We start from the raw sequence: 8,763 nt of genomic DNA, 5'->3' as shown, positions 1-8,763 counted from the left end.
AGCCCGCTGGTGGGCTCCGTGGTCCGTTCCGCGGGCCCATAGGCTTCCCAGTCGATCAGGTACTTCAACATTCCCCGACGGACTTGGGAATCTAATACCTGCCACATCTGGTATTCAACAGACACAGCATCCGGAGGGGCTGGTGGCAGTGGATGGAGGCTGTCCGTGAGGAGCAGTTCAAGCAGCAAAGGGTGATACACGGGATGGATCCGACATGACCGGGGCAGCTTCAAGCGGTAGGCCACAGGATTCATCTGCTCCAAGCCCTCGAACGGCCCCACAAACCGAACATCGAGCTTCTTGGACAGACGGTGTGTGCGCAAATGCCTGGTGGAGCATTTCTCTTGCAGGCTTGTGGAACTGATGTGAGAAGGTGGTTTCAAAGCATGGTTGATAATTGCTCCTCAGCAGTTCCTAATAAGCTCTTTTTTTTTGGAAAATCTATCTGCAGCTCACATAGATGATGACATCAGAGATGATATTGAATGTGCCAAGATAATTGTTTCTGGTAGACATGGGATGTGGGCCTGGTGAGTCTGTTTTTGCAGAGCATAACTTCTATTCTATCATTCAGCCACAGCTTGAATATATGTAGCCATGTGTGTAAATGTGAAAAATACCATATAGATCCTGAAAAAAACCAGAAATATTTAGCATTAAGTGATACCTTTCTCGCACGAGGAATATCCTGCGTTGAGCAGGGGGTTGGACTAGATGGCCTGTCTGGCCCCTTCCAACTCTATGATTCTATGATTCTATATTTAGCATCACAGCCTCCGAAGGTTGGCAGCATATTCAGCCCCCTCCTTATGACGTCACCAACATCCGAAGGCTGTCCAGTTGGTGGCCTACAATGTCACCATTTTTAAAGTGCAATGTGGTAAATCCAGGAAAGTGGATTTACCACCCGTTATCGCATGCCCCAGTGGTGCACAAGCAGCAACCAGTGATAAGACCATATGGAGGTGGAAACACGCTGTAGTTTCCTGAGTGATGTTCCGCTCCCACCCCTCCATTTCCTGCCCACCACCATTTCTGCTGCCACCGCCGCCCACCTCCCTGATGCCTTCCTTTTCCTGCCCTGCCGCCACCTGCCCTCCTTAAAATAAGAGGATCTGGGGAGGGGAGGGAGGATTCCCTAATATATTGATGAAGATTCCCCACTGCTTGTCTGCATGCTTGCTTCGGTGATTTCCCCCTGGCAGAACTCATTGATGGAGCGCCCTAGGGTGGCCAACCAACTATGGATGCAATCCAGCCAATGGGCACTTATGAAGGCCTTAGCCTCTATGCCCTATTGTTGGTCTTCTAGGAGAACGGGTTGGCCACTTCCATTCAAAGGTCTATTTTTAATTGTGGTTACCTCCTGGCCCATAAAGCAGAGACTGACTGTGAAATGTGTACCTGAAATGCCCCCAGGAAATCAAGCTGCTTCCTGCTCGCTCGCAGCATGCCAAGATCATCCCTGCAGCAGAGGTATAAATGCCAAAAGAGACTGGGTTGAAATCACATTTCACCCTTGAAAGAGCTGTACACATGAAGAATCGGGACACTGCAGCTCTCCTCTTCCTACTTCTGTCAGTCACTGAAGCAAAGTGGTTCGGGAGATGTGAACTAGCTAAGATTATGAGAAGAGCTGACCTGCTTGATTATGGGGGACGTGGCATATCCGACTGTGAGTTTGTTTTTTCTCCCATGAGATTTGCTGTGCTCTGCGACAATTCCTCTTCTCATATTCGCTTCCCAGCAGAGGAAAAGAGAAAATAATGTGGGCAGTAGGATACAGGGGGAAATGAAGAAACCTCTCATGAGTCTTTATGGGTTCCACACTCTGATTTTTATCCCCTCTATAATTTCCATTTCCTGCTCTGTTTGTTCCAGGGGTTTGCTTGGTTTTCTATGAAAGCAAATTCAATTCAAGGGTTGTGGGTCTAACAACCCCTGAGGGTGGCAGGAGCTTTGGACTTTTCCAAATAAACAGCTATTGGTGGTGTTCCAGGGGGAGATCTGAACCAAATTTTGGATGCAAGATGTACTGCCGTGGTAAGTATGACGTTGTTATTGGTGTAAATAGCTAAATGCCTGTGAAATTCCCTAAGAATGCCAGTGGTGTTTCTGAAGGACCTATCTCACTAATGTTCTCCACTCTCATGTGGTCTTCCATCAGGCATCCTCTCTTCTCAACTTCCCTCTTTCCTCCAATTTCTTCTCCAGCCACAATCCCAGCCTGTGCTCTCCTACTATGGCTTCTACATTGTAAGGTCAGGAATGTTCCTACAGAAGATTTTCAGTAGATGCATGACATCAGCAATGTTAGAGGGTAGATTTTTGCTAATCTGGGTAATGGTTACAGAGATCTGAATGATATGAATGCATTCCATGATGGTCTAGTGTTTTTACCACGATGCTGAGTAGCTAGTAAGGATACATCGAAATCTCAATGTGGATCTGTAAATCTAGAACGTGGTGCCCTGCACAGAGAACACATATCTGTTTACAAATCTGGTTACTAGCCATCTGCAGCAATCTTTGCAGTGTTCACTGCTTGCTACTGTTATTGAAAGCTAGTAAGTTGTAGTTGTTAGTGCAGGCTTTCTCATCCTGTGGGGTTTCATGAAACCCTGGGGGTTCTTGAGACCCTTGATACTGTTTAGAGAATGCAAGGGAATTTATTGTTTTTAATTTTTTTTTAAGTATTGTTATACATTTGTTGGGAGATATGACTACATATGGTCATGTCGAGCCGCCCACCTCCCAAAATGACCAATGATGGGCTTGGAGGAAATGTAGGTTTGTGGATGCGTGGGAAGAAAGAAAGAAGCAGGGTATGGTGTGGACATTGTGTCTGCCATGTGGAGGGGGAAAGGGGGATAGGAGGGGGGTACAGGGGAAAGGGTTGTATTTCCCACAAGACCTTGCAGTGTCCCCACCTTGTAATTGGGGATGGCCCGACCTGACCAGCCTCATGCTCTTGGGTCCATGTTATCTGGCAAAATCCAATAGTGTCAGATTTAACCCTTTGCTTGTTTGGGCCCATGTGATTGTCATGGCAAACATTCACAGGAATAAGTGATGCATTCATCAGAGAAACTTCGGGGCCCAGGTGCATCCACCAACGCAGTGATATGGATAAAAGATCACGAGGCTGGCCAGGTCCAGTTCAACCTTGCGTGCCCTCAACTCTTTAGAGCAGGACGGGGGGAGGAGACAAGTTCCCCCCTAGGCCATTCTAACTCTTACAACAGTTTGTGCTATACTCAATGTTAAATATATGGAAGGTTAAATTGAGTATCAGAGGGGAAAATACACCATTTTTTGCAGGATGAGAATATTCCAGAGATGTTCATTATCAACATCAAATGATCCCTGTTCCGGAACAATCTGATTTCAGTTGTTCCCATATTCCTACATGCATAACTTTCTGTACAAGGACCAAACTGTGTTAGCTGGAATTAAATGTAACCCCACAAGAAAGTTCTTCCTAGCCAAAGTACTTATACTGTAATTTGCAGACTGAATCTCTAGACAGGGGTGGCCCAAGAGTGTGGCTCTCCAGGTGTCCATGGACTACAATTGTGGGAATTTCAACCAGCTAGTAATAGGGTGAAATCAACCCTGAACAGTTGGTGTTATTCAAGCTGCTTAACTGTACCTGTGTGCTCACTAGTTGCACTGAGTGGTCAGTGGTAGCATCACAGCGAATTTTCTGCCCTGTGCTTGGGAGATCCCTTTGTTTGGCTCCCTCCCACTTCCTGCTTCTTCAGGAAGTGAAAGACTTCAGCTTTGCAAGAGTAGCAAGTGTCCAGCATTTACTCTTTCCTGCAGCCTAGGCATAGAGTCTTGCAAGGTGTTTTCTTTTAAGGTTTTGTAGTCTGCTTCAGGAAGGAAACTGAAGTAGATGAATATGCCATATATTTGTAAATAATCTTTCATAGTAAAGATTACTTGTTTTTAAACCATAAAATGCTATGAGTCTCGATCCATGCCCCATCCACATATTTAAAAAAGAACCGCCAACGTTCAAATGCACTGTTACTCTTCAGCTTTATTTCTCTGGAGGAGTGTTCCCCAACCCCTGGGCCGCAGCCCGGTATCAGGCCATAGAGCCCTCGGTACCGGGCCGTGGTGGAGGGGAGGGAGGCCAGGTGCCAGCGTGCCAGCCTCCCGTCCGCAGCACTCTGGGAGAACTTCGGGAGTGCTCTGCCAAGAGGCCATGGGACTTGCCTCGCCTAGCTCTCCCACGAAGTGCCCTCAGCCTCCCAGTTTTCGCGCTCAGCAGCCCTGGGGTCCCAGCAGAGGCAGACTAAAGCGAGCGAGCGGTCCGAATGGGCACTGCTTGCCACGGGGCTTCCTCTAGTTCCTGAGAGCTGCGCACGGCTGCACATCTCAGCGCCCCATCGCCCGGTTGTGCGAGCCGCCTCCTGCGTGGGTCCCCCCTTGGGAAATGCAAGAGCTCGGAGACTCTGGCGCAAAATTGCAGACACGGCAGCTCCATGCCTGCGCGTTTGCGCCTGCCGGCGAGCGCCGCACTGTGGGGGGAAGGGGAGGGCACTGGCGGGCGCAAATGTGAAGGTGCGGCAGGTCTGTGCCTGCACGTTTGCATGCCTGCAGGCATGCTGGCGCCCCAGCCTCCCTCTCCGCCCCCCCCAGTCCCTGGCCCGAAAAAGGTTGGGGACCACTGCTCTGGAGAGACTCATGATCAAGCCAAGTCCAGAAGGTCCAACGACCATGAGCCCCTGCCAACTGGTCTGGAGAGCCACTCTTCAAAATCATTCATGGTTGGACTGTCATGGACATGTAGGGCACGGAAAGCCCACAGGTGTGGGGCAGTGGCTGAGAATGTCTAGGAGCATTTCTCTTGCTGGCTTGTGGCTCTGATGTGAGAAGACCTTTTCAAAGGATGGTTGACACTTGCTCCTCAGCAGTCCCTAATAGGCTCTTTTCTTTCTGGACAATCTCTCTGCAGCTCTTGTGGATGATGACATCACAGATGATATTGAATGCGCCAAGATAATCGCATCTACTAGTGTTGGGTTGGATGCCTGGTGAGTCCATTTTTGCTTAGCATATCTTTTATTCTATCATTCACATGTGCCGGGGAGGGTCTTCGACACGCAGTTCAATGGGGCGGCCAATAAGCTGGGCTTCTATTTGCCGCAAATGGACGTTTTCCAGGCAGATTAGGGGGTGGCCTTCACCACTGAGGCCAACACTGTGCGCACACTGGGGAGCAACCTCAACGGCACAACGGCAGAGTAGTGGGTAGATCAAAACATTGCACGATTTGTCCCTCCATGCGGAATTGTGTGGGAATATCAGGGTTGTATTTTCTTTAGTTTCCCCCCTTGCATCTCTCTGTCTTCCTGGGGTTTAGTATCACTTTGCCATATTGGTTTGGCTTTAAGTCTATGCTTTGAAATTAGCTTTGTTGATCTCTAAACATTGCTTTAGGATGCTTAGGGCTGATCCTGCATTGAGCAGGGGGTTGGTCTAGATGACCCATGAGGTCCCTTCCAACTCTGTGATTCTTTGATTCTATGATTATCTTCCTTGTGTGTGCTGGTTTGTATTGGATTTGCGATCTGCAGTGGATTCTCACATTTGATACTGCTATAGATCGGACTCCAAGATCACTGCAAATGGGGACTGCAGTAAAGAGATTAAAAGACGCTCCTGGGGAGGAAAGCTATGGCAAATCTAGACAGCATCCTAAAAAGAAGAGACATCACCCTGCCAACTAAAGTGCATCTAGTCAAGGCTATGGTCTTCCCATTTCAATGTATGGCTGTGAAAGTTGGACCATAAGGAAGGCTGAGCATCAAAGAATTGAGTTTTTTAAGTCCCTTGGACTGCAAGGTGAGCAAACCAGTCAGTCCTAGAGGAATGCTCCTTAGAAGGCCAGATCCTGAAGATGAAACTCAAATGCTTTGGCCGCCTCATGAGAAGGAAGGACTCCCTGGAGAAGAGCCTAATGCTGGGAGCGATTGGGGGCAAAAGAAGAAGGGGACGACAGAGAATGAGGTGGCTGGATGGAGTCACTGAAGCAGTCGGTGTGAGCTTAAATGGACTCCGGGGAATGGTAGGGGACAGGAAGGCCTGGAGGATCACTGTCCATGGGGTCGCGATGGGTCGGGCATGACTTTGCAACTAACAACAACAATAGATTGGCACAGATCCTCTGATTTCCCATTCTTTGGCTTGTTACAGGAGCTCGAGAGCCAGCTTGGTGTAATGGTTAGTAGCAGTCCCCAACATTTTTAGGGTTGAGGACCGCCTCTGGGGGTGGGGAAGAAAATGGAAGCTGCTTTGATTCCCATTGTGGAGAAAGGCAGGGTATAAATGAAGGAAACTCATTAATAGAGCTGGAGATGGGAGGCAGATAAAAGGTAGGGGTGGGCAAATGGCTGAGAAGGAAAGAATAAGTTAAGGATAGAGGAAAAGAAATGGGAGGTGGCCAGAAGAAGGGCTCCTCTCCAGTCCTTGCAGGTCCCCAATTTGCACTATGCTAAAAGGGTGAAAGTGAAACGCAGGCCTTGTACTGAGATTCCTCTTATACCCTTATTTTACGTGCAGCTGTTACAAGAAAAAGTCATGTGATTGTGTATTTCCTTTTCTCTTTCTGACTTGCAGGCCAGGATTTACGAAACATTGCAAGGGGAGATATAATTCTCATTGGCTTAGAAACTGCTATTAATGAATTGCAGGAAGAAGGTGGAGTAAGACAGGAGGAAAGTGGAGCAGTAATCTGGCTATGGGAGGTTGCATTTCTCCACTGGAAAATCTCCAATAAATTGTATAGAAGCACGTCCTGTGTGTTGGTTATGTCAGGGGAATGAAGAAAAAGCTACAGCACACCTCACAGCCAAGTTCAGATCTCTTTCCAAGTGTCAAGAAGTCTGGGACCCCAAGGGGTGCCAGAATTAGTATGCGCAAAAAAAAAAAAGACTTAGCTTAAATAAAAGCAGCACTTGTTAGAATAATGTTCAGAATATAAATTTATCTGTTTGCAGCTCGTGTGTCTAAAGCAAGCAGCACACACAAAAAATAAAAACTTTCTTGATTGTTTAATGCAGTCTATTCCAATCTTTTGATGGCAGAGGAACATGTGAAACATTTTTCAGGCTTCAAGCCACACTTAGAGTTATGTCAGTTGGCTACGCCTCTCTTCCCTTCCAGAACTGCCATACCTGGAAGTTACATGTGACACGACGTTAAGGTAAAGGTAAAGGTATCCCGTTACTCACTGTTAAAAAAGGAGCACACAAAATGGTATGCAGTGACCAAAAAAAGTTCTCATGTGTTCCAAAAGATAAAAGCCATACGGTGCAAATGAAATTCACCAGCAACAAATAAAATAAATCCTAAACATTACAAAGTATCCATATATGGAATATCTTAACCATTAGTGGTTCTAATATATTTGTAGAGCCACTAAGGGTGAAGCGGTGTCCAGGACATGTCAGTGTGTCTGGATAGCACTTCTGGCTTCATGGATCAATCTGGGCTTGCCCATCAAATTTGGGTGCCCACCCTCAGAACACAGCCACGAGGCATGCTCACAGGCTTGCGGCCAGATGCTCCCTGGTGGCGGAAGAGAGAGTACTGTGCCACCCTGCCAAGCCTGATGCTTCAGCTAGCTGGATGCCAGATCGCATGGTGGCCCAGCCACCTGCTGCAAGCATCGCCCATGCTACCAACACCCCGGACATTTAGGGCGATGGCATGAATTTCATTGGCTCCCCACACTAGCACCTGTTACATCCCTGGGTGCAACAGGATTTTGGACTACGAAATGAATATAACAAAATGCCAGTGATTAGAATTACAAAACAACAAAGGGACATATGCTGCCCTATCTGGCTGCACTCAGTGGCAACTGGGCGGAAGATACCTGGGCTGCAGAGCCCAGTCGGAGTCCACCCCAGAGTGAGGTCAAAGTCCAGTCTGAGTCAAAGCAAGCAGAGTTAGGGGTGAGGCAAAGAGTAGTCGAGAGAAAGGCAAGGTCAGTGTTCAGAGAAACAAGTAATCACCAGAGCCAGTCCAATTACCAAGTGTGTAGACAAAAGCTGTTAGCTAGAAGTCACAGGAGTTCACAGAGATAAGGAATCTGAGCCAGACAGGAGGGTTTCTGCATAGATTGCACACATAACAACACGCTGCTGCAGCTCTGCCTAAAAGCAGCCCTGCTAATGAGCTGAGAGATTCCAGCTGGCCCATCACTCACTCTCCTGTGAAGCTGCATCACCTGTGTCTGCTCTATGCTGGCACTGAGCCAGCAGCCTTGCACTTCTCCACCTTTCCACAGCTACTGCTCGTCCCTTCTGCCTTAAACACCCAACATCCAGGCTGTCATCGGACTCTGGTTGTGCTGGGGCTGGGCACACAACAAGCTCCTTCCTTTCACTCCCTGCTTGCCCTGCAGTGTGCGAAGGAATCTGTAGCCTACGCTGGCTGCCCAGATGATGGATGTGGAACAGGCGTGGGTTGCTGTGGCAACTCCTCAGAGATGGGAGGTGGCAGTGGTGGCATGGCACCATCTCCTTCTCCAGGGCCCTCTCCCGGTGGGTTGGGATCAGATTTGGCCGGAAACCAAGTGTGGAAGTCTTGAACCAGATTGGGAGCCCGCTGGTGGGCTCCGTGGTCTGTTCCGTGGGCCCATAGGCTTCCCAGTCGATCAGGTACTTCAACATTCCCCGACGGACTCGGGAATCTAATACCTGCCACATCTGGTATTCTTCATCCCCGTCAACAGACACAGGATCC

General features: G+C 48.4%; 1 long non-coding RNA gene across 1 annotated transcript; it reads left to right on the top strand.

The window, feature by feature from the left end:
• Positions 1-1,524: 1,524 nt before the first annotated feature.
• Positions 1,525-6,945, top strand: LOC143831418 (uncharacterized). The gene is made up of 4 exons (XR_013228872.1): positions 1,525-1,675; positions 1,882-2,043; positions 4,967-5,045; positions 6,631-6,945. It is a non-coding gene; the product is annotated as an uncharacterized LOC143831418 (long non-coding RNA).
• Positions 6,946-8,763: the final 1,818 nt, after the last annotated feature.

This window comes from Paroedura picta, chromosome 3 (assembly GCF_049243985.1).
Source record: "Paroedura picta isolate Pp20150507F chromosome 3, Ppicta_v3.0, whole genome shotgun sequence".
Lineage (NCBI taxonomy): Eukaryota > Metazoa > Chordata > Lepidosauria > Squamata > Gekkonidae > Paroedura > Paroedura picta.
The sequence above is the reverse complement of the archived record's forward strand: the minus strand, read 5'-3'. Positions and strand labels throughout refer to the sequence as shown.